This window comes from Maniola hyperantus, chromosome 6 (genome assembly GCF_902806685.2).
Source record: "Maniola hyperantus chromosome 6, iAphHyp1.2, whole genome shotgun sequence".
In the NCBI taxonomy this organism is placed as follows: Eukaryota; Metazoa; Arthropoda; class Insecta; order Lepidoptera; family Nymphalidae; genus Maniola; species Maniola hyperantus.
The window spans coordinates 2,670,301-2,688,645 of record NC_048541.1 but is presented as its reverse complement, the minus strand read 5'-3'; the positions used below and the strand labels follow the sequence as shown (position 1 = coordinate 2,688,645).

The following is an 18,345-nucleotide window of genomic DNA, read 5'->3' as shown; positions in this document are numbered from 1 at the left end:
GAAAATACAACAGTAAATAAGAGAGGATAGTAGGTTTGCAGAGACCAAAATTATACCTTTATGAAATGTAATTATAACGTCAAATTGTATGTGTCTGCTGACCGTACTGGCTATGTAATGTAAAGTTCAAGTGCCCGACAACTGGCGAGTGGAATGTCGGTCGGTGTGTTCGTTTGTACAATTGCGTCTCACCTTTGTCTGATCGGGCGACTCGTTACGAGGTACACCGGTAACACAGAGAACTGTGAGATGTCGGCCTCTTTGTATCATTGGATCTAGTTTAGTGCAGTGCGGTGCGGTTCGGAGCGCACCGCACCGCACCGCACCGCACCGCACCGCATCCGTTCGTTCCGTTCCCTTTGCTCTGCAGCGCACCACATCGAACTGCACCAGCATTTTTAACATGAATTCACAATAATTAATAATAGTGAAGCGAACTTCTTGCGTCAATGCTCTCAGCATTGTAACAGGCGAACGTCCGCGAGGTCTTTAGACACGTAAATTTATTTTTTATTTTAGACCACAATAAAAATAATAATAATAATAATAAATACTAAATACACTTTATGTGCACAACCACAAGAAGGATTACATTAATAAAAAACACAGACAAGGAAGATACAAAAGGCGGTCTTATCGCTAATTAGCGATCTCTACCAGGCAACCTTAAAGATTGGAAAGTATAAGGAAAATTAGACTGCAGGTGGTGTGTAATATACTAATAAACATACATTCAAATAACTGATACATACTAATACATAAACCACTAATACATGTAGTTAATAATATGTATAATACCAATATACAAATAAAATAGACTAATATATACTCTATAATCTATATCAAATAAACTTAAATCTTAATTAAAAGTACTTAAAAATATTAAAATAAAACATACAAACTTAAAATTAAACGCGCGTCGTCAAAAAGTCCGCCCCTGGTTGCCCCTGGGCCAAAGGTGCCCATTAAGCTGGCACTATTGCCACGCTGAATGGCGATGGACAACCTTTGGACCAGGTAGGCCCCAGAGCGCGGATCGCAACCTCTTTCCCTTAGACGACGGCCGATGTCACGCACGAAACCCTTCGCTTCCTCACCCCAGCAACCCGACGTCTCCACCGCCAGTGGAACAAAGAGGTATTTCCCCAGAAGAGGGGCATATTTAGCCCGTTTCTTCGCGGCAGCAGTATACACGTAAGATAACAATTAACATAGGAGAGTAGGTATAATTCTTATTTATTCTAAAATAACCATTGGTTAATAGGTACCTACTAATTAAAATTAAAAATTGACTAAAACAATAAAACTAAAACTAAATAATATTATAACTAAAATATAATCTTATCTCTATAATATAAAAATGAATCACTAAATGTGTTGCTCATCGCAAATCTCGAGAACCGCTGAACCGATTTCGGTAATTCTTTTTTTATAATATTCCTTGAAGTACGAGGATGGTTCTTACGGAGAGAAAAATGTAATTCAACCTCAATTTTCTAAACTCCACCCGAACGAAGCCCGTGTCAGCTAGTAAATAAATAAATAAAAATAATTTTTATTCAATTAATCTTTTACAAGTACTTTTGAATCATCCAATGCATCTATCACTGGTTCGGAATGCCTTTCCTACCGAGAAGAACCAGGCAGAAACTCGGCGGTTGCTCTTTTCAAAGATTTGAAATACAATGTTATGCCATGTGTAAAAAAGTGATTGCAGTCCCGCGCATTGCTGGAACGTGCTGCAGATCAAATCCACGATCTTTTATCATTTAGATAATCTTCGATTGTGTAATATGCTTTTTTCAGGCGCACACTTTTAATAGATAATATATGGTTTTTTTTTTTAAAGAATATTAGCCATTTTAAATGACTAATATTCCCCTTTCCTCTCCAACTCAGCGTGAAGCTTGTGCTAGGAGTAGGTACGACAGTAGTGCAACTGGCGGGGTTTGAACCGTCGACCTTTCGGTTTTCAGTCCACTCCTTTACCAGTTGAGCTATTGAGGCTAAGGTTTACTAAGTTCGTGGCGAACTAGTTATTAATAGTTCCAGAGGTAGCACCAGTTTTATCAAGGTCCATAAACAAAACTGCATTCGTAAAAGCATCCAAGACAAAAGTGTCAGATAAAATCCACATTTTACTTTTCCCCGATGCACTTTTCAAGTCAGTGGCTCGGTCACTACATTGCATTGTAGTTGTTTACCCTGCTGTTACTATAGATACGGAGTGTGGATTTATGGAATCAATACTTTATTATGTTTTCCCGTGGGCTTCGTGACTACGGGTTACGTGGGGTGGAAGAGATATGAATGGACATTTTTGAAATTTAAAAATACAGGTAACCAGCCCCCCAATTGTGTAAGAATAACCATTTCATGGCTATCGCAATCGTCAAGAAATTCTGCCCTTTGATTGGTTGATTCGCTGTTTACATTTTTTCACAGCCAATCAAAGGGCAGAATTCTTGACGATTGCGATAGCCATGAAATGGTTATTCTTACACAATTGGGTGGCTGAACGTTAGCAAAAACGATGGAAGGTGAAACAGATTACTGATATGATACCACAAAAAAACGCGAAACAATCAAAAAACATCTTATATTTTGTAAAAGTTAAAGATATATTGCAAATAAAACGTCTGACTGACGCTAGAGGTCAACGAAAGTTGCGTAAGTAGGACACTCGGAGTCAATTTCGCGTCGTAGTTGGGGCATTGACCCCAGTTTTGCACGCTATACATTGCGGGTTTGAAAAATACTAAATCACTAAAACTACAAAATGAGGCAAATAGTTATTAGTATTGGATTGTGTTTAGATAGTATAACAATAGCGCTTAGTTTTTGCTAGCGTTCTGGTTACACCCTGTATAATATATTTTTTACTATCTAAGTTAAGTAGTTAACCAATTTCATTTTTCGCCTGAGAGAAAGCAGTTTCAGTTATTAAATGTTCCAAGTAGGTTATTGAAAGATGTCGTAATATTTTACCATAGTAAATTTTAAAACTATTTATATGTAAGTACATTTAAATCGCGTGATGAAACGCAGTGCGAGCTTACCTTTAGAAGTGTCATAATACAAATTATGATGCACTGTGATATGACTTGATACGTGCATAGCTCGTGAAGTAAACATGCCATCCGAGCTACTGCAATACTGCGTTATTGTTACATGTTTGTGTGTTCGTGTATCAAAACAACCGCCCGCTGGGCTCCGCTTTCCGTTTCAAGGAATGACACCGAAGAACTAACCGCCACTGAATAGTTAACTACTGTTTGTCCGTGGTTTTATTCGCACTTGATTCATTTACTGGAAACAGGTATTATTAATCTGTGTTAGGTTTTACTTAAGCTTTTTTATTTCCTAGGAGGAGGCAAAATTGATGTAACGGACTTCTGTCTGTCGACAGGGTGTGACCGGCTCGCACGGACTATAAATTTTTTTTACAAAAAAAATAAAAACCGACTTCGTTACACAAACACTAAAAATAGAAAAATAATTGAATTTATTACCGAATATATTATGTATACAAGAGTTAATATAGTTCCATAATAATACTTTTTGGTGCCGGTGCCAATTAGCTTTAGCTGCGCGAATCGTCTAGACTTCATATTTTTATGGGACTCCACCATGGCACCTCATTGGCACCGACCCCAAAAATATTATTATGGAACTATACTAACTCTTGTATACATAATATATTCGGTAATAAATTAAATTATTTTTCAATTTTTAGTGTTTGTGTAACGAAGTCGGTTTTTATTTTTTTTGTAAAAAAATTTTATTTCACAATTTTTAGTGGCCCCATGGAATTATGCTATGACTGGTTAAAAGTCTACTGTTTACTAAGCTATTACACTGATCGCGAGCAATTTACTCTTATCCGTTGAGGAGTTCCAGTATCTATCTTCGAAGATGTTCATCAGATCTTCACCAAATTGAAATGGGACCAACTTTGAAGTATACCCTTTCAAACAAAAAAGAATTTTCAAAATCGGTCCAGGCGTCTTCGAGTAATCGGGGAACATACATAAAAAAAAAAAAAAAAAAAAGATTCCGACGAATTGAGAACCTCTTCCTTTTTTGGAAGTCGGTTAAAAAGAACCTCCCCTCTGCGAGATCACCACGGAACCGTATTACATTACTTCGTGCTGACCCTCTGGTTGCTCTCTCTCCTTTTTTTCTTGCTTTTCACGAATTCACGCACAAACACACGGTTTTTTGGATTTTTCCCCCTACGTGTGCTATAAGACCTACCTACCTGTTAAATTTCATGATTCTAGGTCAACGGGAAGTAACCTATAGGTTTCTTGACAGACAGACAGTCCTAATGACAACAAAGTGATCCTATAAGGGTTCCGTTTTTCCTTTTGAGGTACGGAACCCTAAAAACGGTGCTACAGAACTTCCTTCTTCTTCCGCCCATTATAATATTCTAAACAATAGGTACCTATACCTGAATTTGAGCCTCAATAGCTCAACCGGTAAAGGAGTGGACTGAAAACCGAAAGGTCGACGGTTCAAACCCCGCCCGTTGCACTATTGTCGTACCTACTCCTAGCTCAAGCCTGACGCTTAGTTGGAGAGGAAAGGGGAATATTAGTCATCTAACATGGCTAATATTCTTTGTAAAAAAAAATTATAAAAAAATATACACTATGCGTAACATCTAAAGGGCTATCTTTCCCATGCAACCTAGCTAGCTGCCAATCAGTATGCACCTCCGTGAAGCCGACAGGACAGCTTATCACGCATCCGATTCATGACAGGGTTGATGTTTACGCATTATTTTACTCAAAACTAAAGGTAGTTAAATATTACCATAGTGGTAGACATCAACAAAAGTTACATGCCAAGACATATTGGCTACTATTTTCTGAATCTTAGCCATTTTACCTTCTGCATCGTATTCCTTCTGAACTCCTCATGATGTTTTCCTTCAACGTTAAAGCAAGTGATATCAACTGCTTAAAACGCTCATAACTTCGAAAAGTTAGAGGCCAGTACCCGTAGTACAAGATTTTACGTCTCACCAAACGAAACCAAATTCGAGAGTCGAAATACTTCCGCGTTACAGTAAAATGGACCTAAACAGTCTTGAATTGAAGTCAAATATTCAATGCCACTGATTTTAATTTCGCAATGTTTCCGCTTGGAGCGCTGGCTGTAGAAGTGTAGACAAACTTGAGCTTTAAAACAAGGCGTTTAAGATCCAGTTCACTGTAACGCGGAAGTATTTCGACTCTCGAATTTGGTTTGGTTTGATGAGACGTAAAATCTTGTACTACGGGTACAGGATCGTACCCCCGACCTCTCGAAGGTGGATGTCTTATCCACTAGTCTGTCATGCTTCTAGTCAATAGATACAGTGCATATATTGAGGCTAAAAGGACTATTTCACAATCAAAACAGAAATTAAACAATAATAATAATACTGTCACATCGTTATATCATTGCACATACCGATGCGTCTACCAATCAACGCATCCTTGCCTCCCGGGAGCCTGATCACTCCCTGCATATTAACTAGCTACACACTACCATCATACGAATACACACCTTACATGTCAGATTATAAAGGTTAAATTTCTATGTATGTATTAAAATGGTATCCCTGATGTACGTCAACGCGTAGTGCAATGGTCTTGGACACATCAACGCATTTAAATGTAATACGAGATTTGAATTCGTTTTGTTGATGTTGCAATAAAAAATAATTTCATATTACGCATTATGCTTTGAAAATGATGGCCTAAGAGCCAGCGCGTGCCAGACCTTCCTTATTTTATAAAAGCTGAAAGTTTCTCTGCGTATTGTCCCCAACACTGGGAGGAACGTTAGTTTGGATCATGTTGGCTTTGGGCGATAACAGGTAATAAATATGTATAAAATCTTACATCAAAGTATAAAATCTAATTCTTTATATTTTCTTCGGGGTATTAGAAATCGCGTCATGCATTGCCAGACACATAGCGTCGTGGGAACCCCCGCCAGACATCCTTAAGCGTAATTTATTAAACTTTGTAAAGCCACCAATATCCAAACAAGCGTTCCTCCCAGTGTTGGGGACAATACGCAGAGAAAATTTCAGCTTTTATAAAACAACGAAGGTCTGGCACGCGCTGGCTGTCTCTCTATAATAGGTACTAATAGGTTTAGGCTTCTCAAACTAGAGGGAGTTGAGTTTGCAGAGTGATCTACCGACAGGCTACAGCCTATTGCAGGACTAAGACCTAACCTCTAGCAGGCCATACTTCTAAATATATAAAAGGAAAAGGTGACTGACTGACCGACTGACTGACTGACTGACTCATCTATCAACGCACAGCACAAACTACTGGACGGATCGGGCTGAAATTTGGCAAGCAGATAGCTATTATAACGTAGGCATCCGCTAAGAAAGGATTTTTGAAAATTCAACCCCTAAGGGGGTGAAATAGGGGTTTGAAATTTGTGTAGTCCACGCGGACGAAGTCGCGAGCATAAGCTAGTATATTATATTTTTGCTCTTGGTGAGTTGCATTCACCTTTTTCCCGCTGCTTTTGGATATCGTCGCGGTGGTCGGTTGACGCTTCTGCGATCAGAAGTTTTTACAATTTTATTGTTTTATACAAACTTAGTTTTCACCTTCACATTAGTTTTTTATATAGTATTCTTGTGTAAGTATTCTTATTTCTTAGAAACTAGTTACAAGTTAGATTTTCCGGGATAAAAAGTAACTTACTTTTTATATCGGAAAATTTAAAAGTTCTTGCGGGATTTTCAATAAAATCTATATCCTCGCTGACGAAGTCGCTGGCATCATCCGGTACTATAAAATATTTGAAAGTTTAGAGTTTTTTGAAAACCTTACTTCAGGTTTCTTTTGAAATATTGAGGTTTCACGGTTATTTCAAAGCATGATCGTCTCCTAATTATATTGAGTTCTTAATATAATTGAAGTAATTTCGCTAATGACACCGTGTCAGTGTGGAACGAGCTTAATTAGGGCGCGGTGGGGTCGCGTCCTAAACCCTGATGAGCTTTTAATCGATTCTCAGACATAATGAGCGAGAAGCTTAGTTTATTATAAACTTTGTTGAAAAAATAAGTTACTTTAGGAGTTTTAAGAAGTAGGTAGGTACAGGTACAGTTACGGCGGTTACGCACTCATCCGATCCGAGTCCGTGAAAATACGTTCGTTTTTGTTTTATATATGGTAGCTTATAACATATTATGTCATACATATTTTTATATACTTAATATGTATTTTCACGGACACTTCGGTTTTGTAGAGCGTTGTCTCAGTCAGTAATACCTATAATTATGACGTTTTGTCGGTCTCAACAGAGACAATGCTCTACAAATCCGCTATCTCCTTCTAAAGGTCGATGTACCTACATTATTTCTACCATTCATAGAGCGCCATACATTTCGTCTTTCGTCTTCATTGTGTGCCTGGCTTGCTATAATTATATTAAATCCCTTAGTAGATGAATTTTTGTTTGTATATAGGTATTAAATATGATAATATGTTCCACTTGCAGAATTGCATCTATCAGTCAAATTTTGATAGATGAAAATATATCGTTGCAAAGGTCCAGTAATTTTTAGGGCTCCGTACCTCAAAGGAAGAACGGAACCCTTATAGGATCACTTTGTTGTCTGTCTGTCTGTTTTTAAGATTGACTAATGTTTGATCATTTTTGGAAAACTCCAAATAAAAGGTAAAACCCGTAAAACCTTATCGTTCAGATTCCGATACATTACTTTAACTTAAGTACTTCTTAAGTTAAGAGACCCTTTCAAATTAAGGTCTTTAGAATATGCTTCATAAAATATAAGCACCTACCCACTTTTTCAATAAAAAACCTCTCTACTTTCACTCAGTTTAATTAATATTAGATTTCCTATTTACTTTTTATACTTTTCGCCGATAATAATAGCAGATAAGTCTAGACAGGTCTATTATTAAAAACATATGTTCCAATCATACGTGTACAAGCAAAAGTGCACTTTACTCAATGTCGATAGGGTATAAATTAATTTGGTGGGAGTAATGAAAGAGTCCATTTATGAAATTCATTAATCACTTGCCATAATGGCGTATCTGCGAGGGATAACAATAACGATGCAACCTTTTGCGACTGACCCCTGGCAAGGGTACAGCGCTCTGCGTGATACATTTCATCGGACTAATGTACAGTGGGATGCATAAAAGAATTCATTATTTATATCGGAGAAGCACGACGCTAGGTGGACGGACGAACGACATCAAGTGATTCGCAAGGAGCCGCTGGATTCAGGCGTGTTCAGGCGGCGAAACACCGTGGCGTCTGGAAATCCATATATTCAGCAGTGGAGGTCTATCGGTTGACGACGATAATGATTATGGGACAATACTAGAAAAACAGTGCGGCTGATTCCATTGCACCCTAACCTAAACATAAACTAAATTATACCTAGAGTCTTTAATTTTAGTTTTTCCATCTCTAAGCCGCATTCCTTCTTCGGCTTCAAATAAATTTAAACACTCTAAATGGCCGTCTAAAATGACGTTTGAGTTGAATAGTAAGTGTTGCCATTTAAGATAAGAAAAACTGCACAAATTCTGTGTTTTGATTTTCCCCATTAATCTTAAAACTATTTTTAGCAAAAAATATCGAACGATGCTACTTAAAATACAAATATAATAATTTATTTGTTTTATTTTGCTCCAAACACGTTGTGAAGTGCCGAAAATTGATATTTTGTTCATTTTATAGTGTGAAGTAGCCTTAAATCTTTGGTTTTATTTTGTCTATGCTCTTTGATTATCAGTTGTATATGTATACCTATAAACGGTACGTTAACAAATAAATAAAATTTTCATGTCTTGTACAATATTGTTTCACACACATTTATATGATTGAGTGTACCATTATTGAAAATGTTATTACGCTGTTATGACTCGCGGCTCAATGTATTACGAATTACGATCGATACTCCACATACGAACTATAACAGTGCTATAACTGACAATGTTGAACAACTCGGTCATGTTGATGCAGTCAGCAGAATCAGACGCGCTGTAGTAAATAGTAATGTATGTTCTAGACGCTGGAAGGCCGTAGTGTAGCGTAGTTTGACAACTTCAATGTGATGATCGCCATTCGCCATCAGTTGACTAAAATGCACAGCCGTAGTAATGTACTAAGAGCCCGTGAGGGCCAGATCTTCGTTATTTTATAAAAGCCACGATGATCCAAGCTTCATTGTCACTGATCGTTCTTACCTGTGTGTGTGTTGGGGACACCGAGGCGTAAACAATGCGTAGGAAAATTTTCAGCTTTTATGAAATAACTGGATAGGTATTTCGCCGTGCGGCCGTACACTGGGATTTTTTTACTTACTTGGATTTTGTATGTAGGGTACGTTTTCTCAATTACGTAGATCCCGACTGAAAAAATGTTTTTCATAGAAATTCCACCCGAACGAAAGAGGGTGGCGGGTTAGTTAGGCAGTAAATTACCCGCCACCCACTTAGTAACGCCTCATACATACCACGATTGTCATCTCGACCTATCACGTACCTACTGTGCCTATCTAACATATAAATAAAAGAATCGGTTTGTGCGGAGAAAACATTTTTCAGCCATAATGGTGATATTAAAGAAATTAGAACAAAACACCCCCGAGCAATAACAGAGCAAATGGCTCAGCATCTAAACAGTAAACTATTCAGATAAGGCACATAAAGTGCCACACTCGTTATTTTATCGCTTTTCTTTATAGCGCCATAAACGCGCGAAATCCCTGCTAATATATGATAACATCCAACGAGCCACTTATATTTAGACAGTAAAGGTGTTGGGATTCGACAGACAACAACGGGATCACATACTAAACACTGTACTCCAAGTTGTCAGTAGAAGTGCTGAATCCTGAAAAATGCACAAAAACTTTTTGGTTTTCGTTTCAAACAAAATAAATCTAAGAATTTGTAATAGTTTTAGGTTTAACTAGCTTATGCTCGCAACTTCGTCCGCGCGGACTACACAAATTTGAAGCCCCTATTTCACCCCCCTAGGGAATGAATTTTCAAAAATCTTTTCTTAGCGGATGCCTACGTCATAATAGCTATCTGCATGCCAAATTTCAGCCCGACCTGTCCATTAGTTTGAGCTGTGCGTTGATGGATCAGTCAGTCAGTCAGTCACCTTTTCCTTTTATTATATTATATTATTTTATTATTCCTTATATTATTTAATAAATACTGCCAAACCTCTTCCAGGTTAGCCCGAATCCATCTAAGATTGCATCGTCGTTTTTAAAAATGTGATGACGTATGGCGCTGAAACGTGGATACTGACAGTTGCCCTTGTCCACAAGTTCACAATCGCTCAGCGGGCGGGCTATGTTGGGTATCTCTCTAAGGGACAAAATCCGTAACGAGGAAATCCGTAGGAGAACCAGAGTGACCGCCATAGCCCAACGAATTAGCCAGCTGAAGTGGCAGTGGACAGGCCACGTCTGCCGCAGAACCGATGGCCGATGGGGCAGACGTGTTCTGGAGTGGAGACCGCGTATCAGCAAGCGCAGTGTGGGGCGACCTCCAACCCGCTGGACAGACGACCTTAAGAAGATAGCGGGAAGTGGGCGGATGAGGAAGGCGGAGCATCGTGTGTGGTGGCGTGCTCTTGGGAAGGCCTATGTCCAGCAGTGGACGCAAACAGGCTGATTGATTGATTGATTGATTTTAAAAATGTGGATTCAGCAAAGCCCTTGAAGTCGTGAGACTCGTGACTACAACACTTAAAGCAAAAAGAGAAATAATAAAAGCCTCAAAGATATTTCGGCTAATATAGCCCACAGCAAAGCTACCTAACGACCGTATAATGAGCTTTTTTCAGCGTTTTTACCTCGTTTCTCGACCGAATCATCTCCCGGCACCGGGCGCCCTCCAAGAAATTAGATTCTAGGAGATCGATTAGGTGCTCTAACGGCCGAAATTATTAATAATAATGCTATTTCTAATCTGTCGATAGCTTTCAGTTTAACAACGACATTGGCGCCGATTCTGTTGTCATTCTCTAAACGAAATTTAGACTTCTTTTTCTTTATAATAAAAAGGACGGAACATGAATTTTCAGCATGTAAAGACTCAAAATTTTAGTGCAAGCCACAAAATATTTAAACAATAGGCTCGCGACTGGCAGCTAAAGTTTTTTTTTTTTTAGTTACGAGGTTTGACAGCTCTAAATTAAATTTAGTGCTGTCAAACTGTGTCTGTCCTTTTCATATTACAATAGGGCCAGGAGGGCCAGACCTTCGTTATTCCATAAATGCTGAAAATTTCTATACTCTATTTCTGCCAGGCACCTAAAGTTTAGAAGTGTCTGGTAGGGAGTTGCCGCGACCCTAAGTGTCTGTCAATGCATGACGTGATTTCTAATGCTATTCCGAAGAAGATAAAGCCACCATGATCCAAACTTCATAGAAGCTGATCGTTCCTTCCTGTGCTGGGGACAATTCGCAGAAAAACTTTCAGCTTTTATAAAATAACGAAGGTCTGGCACTCGCTGGCTCTCTCTCTATAATACTCGTATCAATATCATGCACGTACATTCGCTACTAACCAATCATCTGTAATGATGCGTCACTCGCCGACCAAATAACAGGGTAACTCTATATAAAGCGACACAGTCTTATACTTTTTCTCTTATAACTATTACCTATTACAGGGCATTATGCTATTACCCCTTTTTTATTTATGCAACTTTAATAGAAAGTTGTTTTATAGCTCACCCTTCTAGGTGGTCTATCTAGTACTATTAAAAATATACAATCTACATATATATAGTATATTAAAAAATGTACACCTTTGTTACTAAATCAGCGTTGGGGCATCTGGTATAGTTCAGATATTCGCCATAGAGGACAAACCTCTATCTGATCTGAGGGGCCCGACGTCTCAACACAAGCTGAGTGGCCTACCTGTTCGAGGTGTTGCACTGCTGTACAGAACGATATTGCCTACACCATTTATAATACCTCGAATAAAGATTATTCTATTCTATTCTATTCTATTACAACTCGTGGCAACCCCCTGCCAGATACCCTTAAGCTGTAATTATTAAATTTTAATGGTGTCTGGCAGAGGGCTGCCACCATACTGAGTGTCTGGCAATGCATGGTGTGAATTCCAAAGAAAATATAAAAAATTGCCTTCATACTTTGACGTAAGATTTTTACACTTTTATTACCTGTTATCTCACAAAGCCACCATGATCCAAACTTCATAGTCGCTGATCGTTCCTCCATGTGCTGGGGACATTACGCAAAGAAACTTTCAGCTTTTATAAAGTAACGAAGGTCTGGCACGTGTTGGCTCTTTCTCTATTAAGGTCTCAGCAGGATCTTTGCGACCTTGCGAATCGTGTCCCGGGGTGAATGTACCATTGGGGTTGCAGGGCGCAAGCGCGACGAGTGCGTTAAACATTTTGACTTGTCACACAAATGGTGCAGAATTCTCATGTTTAGTTAGTGTGAGCACCAAAAATATTAAACACTAGCTACCCTGGCGAACTTCGTACCGCCTAGCAGTCGATTCTTTAATTTTTTTAATACTTTAAATTTTTCTCTCAGTAAGAGCCATCGTACTTCAAGGAATATTAAAAGAAAAGAATTAGCGAAATCGGTTCAGCTGTTCTCGAGATTTGCGATCAGCAACACATTTAGCGATTCATTTTTATATATAGAGATGTGTGAATGTTTTACAGGCCGTCGTGGTATGTGACTATAACCATCTCATAACTTGTTCTGTTGAATTTTCGTTCACGCGGCAGAAAATCGGGTAAATTCTTTGACTTTCGAGATTTGATGGAATGTCAAGCAAGTTACTTTTGAACAAAGAATTTTTATGTACTACTTCGTTGTAATAAAGATTATTACCTCCTATGTCGATGCTTTTGAACGAATTATGCCTGACGTATGACAATGCCTTATAATGCAAACGCAGCAGAAAACACAGTATTCAACATGTTTTTAATTGTTGTAGGAGAAGCAGGCGTTACTTTGCGGAGGTCAATGATATACAATGAACCAAAAGCTTAATTCGCTATAATCCGCTGAAACGTTTCAGCGGATTAAGCTTTTGGTTCATTGTAGGTTTTTAATTAATTCCTTATGACAAGTGCGTCACTGTTAACTCGTTTATTATACTTATCTACAGATACTTCGAAGTATCTGTAGATAAGCATAATAAACGAGTTAATAAACGAGTGAGAGAGATCTCCTATCTTATGGTTTCGTCAAGCCCATATCTGCCTGTCTGTCTGTTTGACTGTCCGTCTGTGCAAGTGTCATTTAAAAAAAAGTTGAAAAATAGTCATAGTAAGTAACTTTGTTACAAAACATTGTACCTACCTAATGAGTAGTAAAAAACTGATCGCATTTTAAATCTTAGGTATCCTTTTATGGGTATGTAGAGCTAAATAAATCCTTGCAAGATATCAAACAGATTATTCAAGTATGTAGGTATATATAGGTATGTAGTTGGAGATATATTCCACCCCTATACCACCGTGCATTGACCTTTGTGGGACGCAGGACGCAAGGTCGCCGAATTTTTTTATATTTCTTTCACGAGACATTTGGAGGTTGTAGAATATAAAAGTTTATTGAACATTGTTTTCACCAAAAACGGTCTACATTAAAGTGCACATAATCCATCCACATTAAAGTGCGAAAGAATGTCTGTTTGTTACATTTTAGGGTTCCGTACCACAAAAGGAAAAACGGAACCCTTATAGGATCAATTTGTTGTCTGTCTGTCTGTCTGTCAAGCAACCTATAGGGTACTTCCCATTTACCTAGAATCATGAAATTTGGCAGGAAGGTAGGTCTTATAGCAGACATGAGGGGAAAAATCTAAAAACCGTGAATTTGTGGATACATCACAAAAAAATAATTAAAATGTGTTCATGAACAAATATTGCTATTTTCAACTTTCAGAGTAAGATTACTATACCAAGTGGGGTATCATATGAAAGGGCTTTACTTGTACTTTCCAAAACAGATTTATTTTTAGGCGCAATAGTTTTTGATGTATTGTGCAAAATGACGATATAAAATACGATTGTAGTACGGAACCCTCAGTGTGCGAGTCTGACTCGCACTTGGCCGGTTTTTTTATGGCTTAGTCGCTACTCGCTGAACAGATTCTCTACGAAATTTTGCACTAAGATAGCTTGCATCCTAGAAACCGACAGAGGATCATTGAATCATTAATGCATAATAAGATACTTTTCATTATAATTAAAGGTCTTTAATTATAATTAAAGACCTGGAGATATATCCATGCAAAAACTCAAGTAAAACTAAATTATACTAGTAAAATTTTAGATGGGAAACTCAGCTTTTTATCTAGGTCAATCAAACCAAGTATATAATATTTTACTTAAATTTTTGCGCCTGAATTTAATATTTTAACCGAAGAAAGAACAAACGATTTCTCATTGTTTCCTTCCAAAGTGCATAATTTCGTGTTTGGGCAAAAACAAGGCTGAAATAATAGCAAAAATAACTAGGCTACGGCTGGGGTCCACCCACCCGGATTTTTAACACGCAAAATTTTATACAGCGATCCTTTACCAACTTCCGTAGCTAAACAATAAGAGTGAAAAAACCTTTGAATGGATTTTTCAACAACAATAACTTTGAAGCGTTGAATATACCGAGCTTCTGAGAGCCAACTTCCTCTCGGAGCAATAGGTGTAGGTTTTGTTCTACCATAGCTACCTATATTCTACGTCGTTATTAATGTAAATTGTTGTTGTCGCATAATGAAAATCGCTACAATGTTGCAAGAGGTCTACATAATAATTGTGGACGACATAAGAGGTCAGTCAAATTCAAAAAATCTAATCAATATTAAAATATTTTTACAAGTAGGTAGGTACTTTTGAAGAATCGTCAAATGCATCTACCAGTATCTTGTATCTACTCTAGAAATAAATAGAGTAAGCAGTAGGTAGTGTGCATTGTATGCGCTCTCAGTGAAATTTCTGATAATCCTTTTATAGTGGACATCATCATCATCATCATCATCATCATCATCATCATCATCATCATCATCATCATCAACCAATAGACGTCCACTGCTGGACATAGGTCTCTTGTTGGGACTTCCACACGCCACGGTCTTGCGCCGCCTGGATCCAGCGGCTCCCTGCGACTCGTCTGATGTCGTCCGTCCAACGCTGCGTCTTCCGGTGCGAGGTCGCCATTCCAGCACCTTGGAACCCCAACGTCTATCGGTTGTACGAACTATGTGCCCTGCCCATTACCAGTTTAGCTTCGCAACCCGTTGAGCTATGTCGGTTACTCTAGTTCTCCTACGGATCTCCTCATTTCTGATTTGATCACGTAGAGAAACCCCAAGCATGACTCTCTCCATCGCCCGCTGAGTGACTCTGAGCTTTCTTATGAGGCCCATAGTTAGCGACCATGTATCGGATCCATATGTCATCACTGGCAACACGCACTGTTCGAAGACTTTGGTCTTAAGCACTGAGGAATAAAAAAGCTAAAAGGCTTGTAAGTAGATACCTGAGACTAAGTATACCTACCTATTACAACTACGTCATAAGGATTGTGATTTTAATCTATTTGTTTATTTGATCCATCTTTTCTCTGAAATTGCTCGTTACACCTATTTTGGCGTCATTGACTTCGTCCCGTGTGACTAATGACGTCATGGAAAATCCAACATGGTGGACACGGCTGTCAAAAATCAAAATACGCAAAAAACTTTATCACACGTGTCTAATATTATGTGAGAAATCCGAAAATGTGTAGTTTTTCTTATTTTTAAAAACGATGCAAACATTCCGTTCATATCTCTATTGATTTTCAATATCTTATAGTTTTTCAGTTTCGCTTAACCGAACACCAAAATCCCACCCTGTATATGAATAAACGAAAACTTCTTGTATTTTTCAGCTAATCCCATTTCGGTCTTGAACTCTACCTGTGACATACACACACTACACGTGACCACATATTGGCATACACAAAGTTACACTATACTAAAATTAGCTTAATTTAGTATGTAGATATACTGTAGGTATATTATTGTACTAGACATCGCAACCCTTATCTCCTATTTACATACAGAACCGTACTCACCCTCTACGTTAAGTTCCAGCGGTATCACTCCAATATCACCACAGATAACAAAATAGACACTACACGCATGTTACATAACACTTGAACTTCGAAAACTTCGTTGCATCAGTATAGGGGGTGTTTATTTTTCGTATCCCGATAGTTTTTGAGAGGCGCGAACCTCCGCGCGAGCCACAGACGACTGCCCGGTATCGAGCGAGAGGCCGCCTCCCCCGCGCCTCTCTAAACCAATTTATAATACATACGGCGACGCAGCATCCCTACCGGATCACCCCAAACCAAAAAACAACCCTAAAGCCAGATTAAATACAGTTCAAAATTGGCTGATCCCGGATTGCCGCAGAGGCAAAAACGTCTGTAGTTTTTACAGAATCGCGAAGGGTGCGAATTGTATGTATTCGGTTTCCGACATTTATAATTGAAATAAATACAATGCAAAAGAGCTTCCTCCCTTTAAAGAATAAAAGGGTTTTTTTAATAGTTAATTCAATTACTTATCTCCTTTGCACGTAACTGAAGAGACGAAAAACATATTCATCGACATTTCCATACTAATAAAATAATGTGTTTATTTGTTTTTATCTTATTTACGACTAAACTGAATGAATCTCGTAGAAAGTTGTATCGATAAAGCGTTGCAAAAGCTGCTAGAAAGCTTTGTCGCACTCATTGTGCTTGGATTGCAGTAACAGGATGTCCTATATTTTTTATAGTAGGTAAGTAAGTATAACCAGTAGGTAACAGTTTAATCCTATTGGACCATAATAGAAAGAGGTTATGACCCACAACAATGAGGTAATATTATACGATATAGAGATACTTTTTACCGCAAGAAATCAGCATAGACTAGACCAATGCCAAAATTACTTAAATATTTAAAAATTCATGAGGCAACTTAGTCTAATAATATTTTCATTAAAATACAAGATAAAGGATAGTTCAGAATACATCCATAAAAGCTCATATCTCAGGAGGTTAAGCGAATTTTTGCTCAGTTGGAGAAGCCATTTGGCAAGCTTTCAAAACTCCCCACTGCATATTGTGGCCCATTTAAAGTACATTGCTGACTTGCTCTCGAATGACGTCTGCCAAATTCAATGTGACGTTGACTTCATTTGGCACCAATAATGAAAAAATAATCTCACCTAAGTTAATTTATATCTGTGCTTAAGTTAAACTTCATCTATCATAGTCGTCTCAGCCGATAGACGCTAAGTCCGTTCACTCCTGAATCACTTAAGAAAACGAAAGTCATCAAACGAAAAGCTTCTAAAGCCGCCTCTTTTAATTTTGCGTAACAAAGCCCTGAACCACCTCCTTAATATTATATCGTTCAACTATTAGTGTGTTGTGGCTCGTTTAAAACCATTTCAGCTTCGCGACTGTTTGAGCTATGCCAATTACTCAGGTTCTCCTATGAATCTCCTCATTTCTGACTTTAGCATGCAGCCCGGAGTATCCTAGCGTGGGAAAGAATTATCCATATATCCATCCATATATTGAGCCTCAATAGCTCAACCGGTATAGGAGTGGACTGAAAACCGAAAGGTCGACGCTTCAAACCCCGCCCGTTGCACTATTGTCGTACCTACTCCTAGCACAAGCTTGACGCTTAATTGGAGAGGAAAGGGGAATATTAGTCATTAAAAAAAAATGGCTAATATTCTTTAAAAAAAAAAGAAAGAAAAAAAAATATATACCAAACCTCCTCTCACCCGCAAGCATGCAGGTTTCTGTTCTACTTCTATGTTTTCCTATCACCGCTAAAGCAAGATATTTAAATTGCTGAAAAAGTAGATAGGTAACTCCGAAAAGTTAGAGGTGGAACACGGATCGAACCCCCGACCTCCGAATTAGTGGTGGATGTTCCATCTATCACTAATTGCTCGCTGTTTATAAAATCGTTAGCCACCGTAGGACATAAAGAGGCGTGGTTTTCTAAAGCTCTTTGTAAGACACCTAAAAAGTTAATTAACGACACTCCTTTTGAAGTAACCTTTTTTTAAACCTGAAACAACATTAATTGTGATCCCTAATCCTTTACCTTAAGGTTTGTTGTTGAATTACGACACAAAGATTTAACATAGGCCTACCATGTTTTATATAGTGAAACCCAGGATTCTTTAAAGTAATGTCACTTTACCACATAAAACCATTTTTCTGTAGCCCTCGCGAAGTAAGCGAGTGACAAAAAG

General features: G+C 38.2%; 1 protein-coding gene across 1 annotated transcript in view; it reads right to left on the bottom strand.

Moving 5' to 3' along the window:
• Prosap (prosap) overlaps positions 1-16,345 on the bottom strand; it is a 253,358-nt gene extending 237,013 nt beyond the window's left edge. The window contains exon 1 of the mRNA XM_069499234.1: positions 16,151-16,345. The gene's annotated coding sequence lies outside the window, so the exon portion shown is untranslated. The remainder of the gene's footprint in view (positions 1-16,150) is intronic.
• Positions 16,346-18,345: the final 2,000 nt, after the last annotated feature.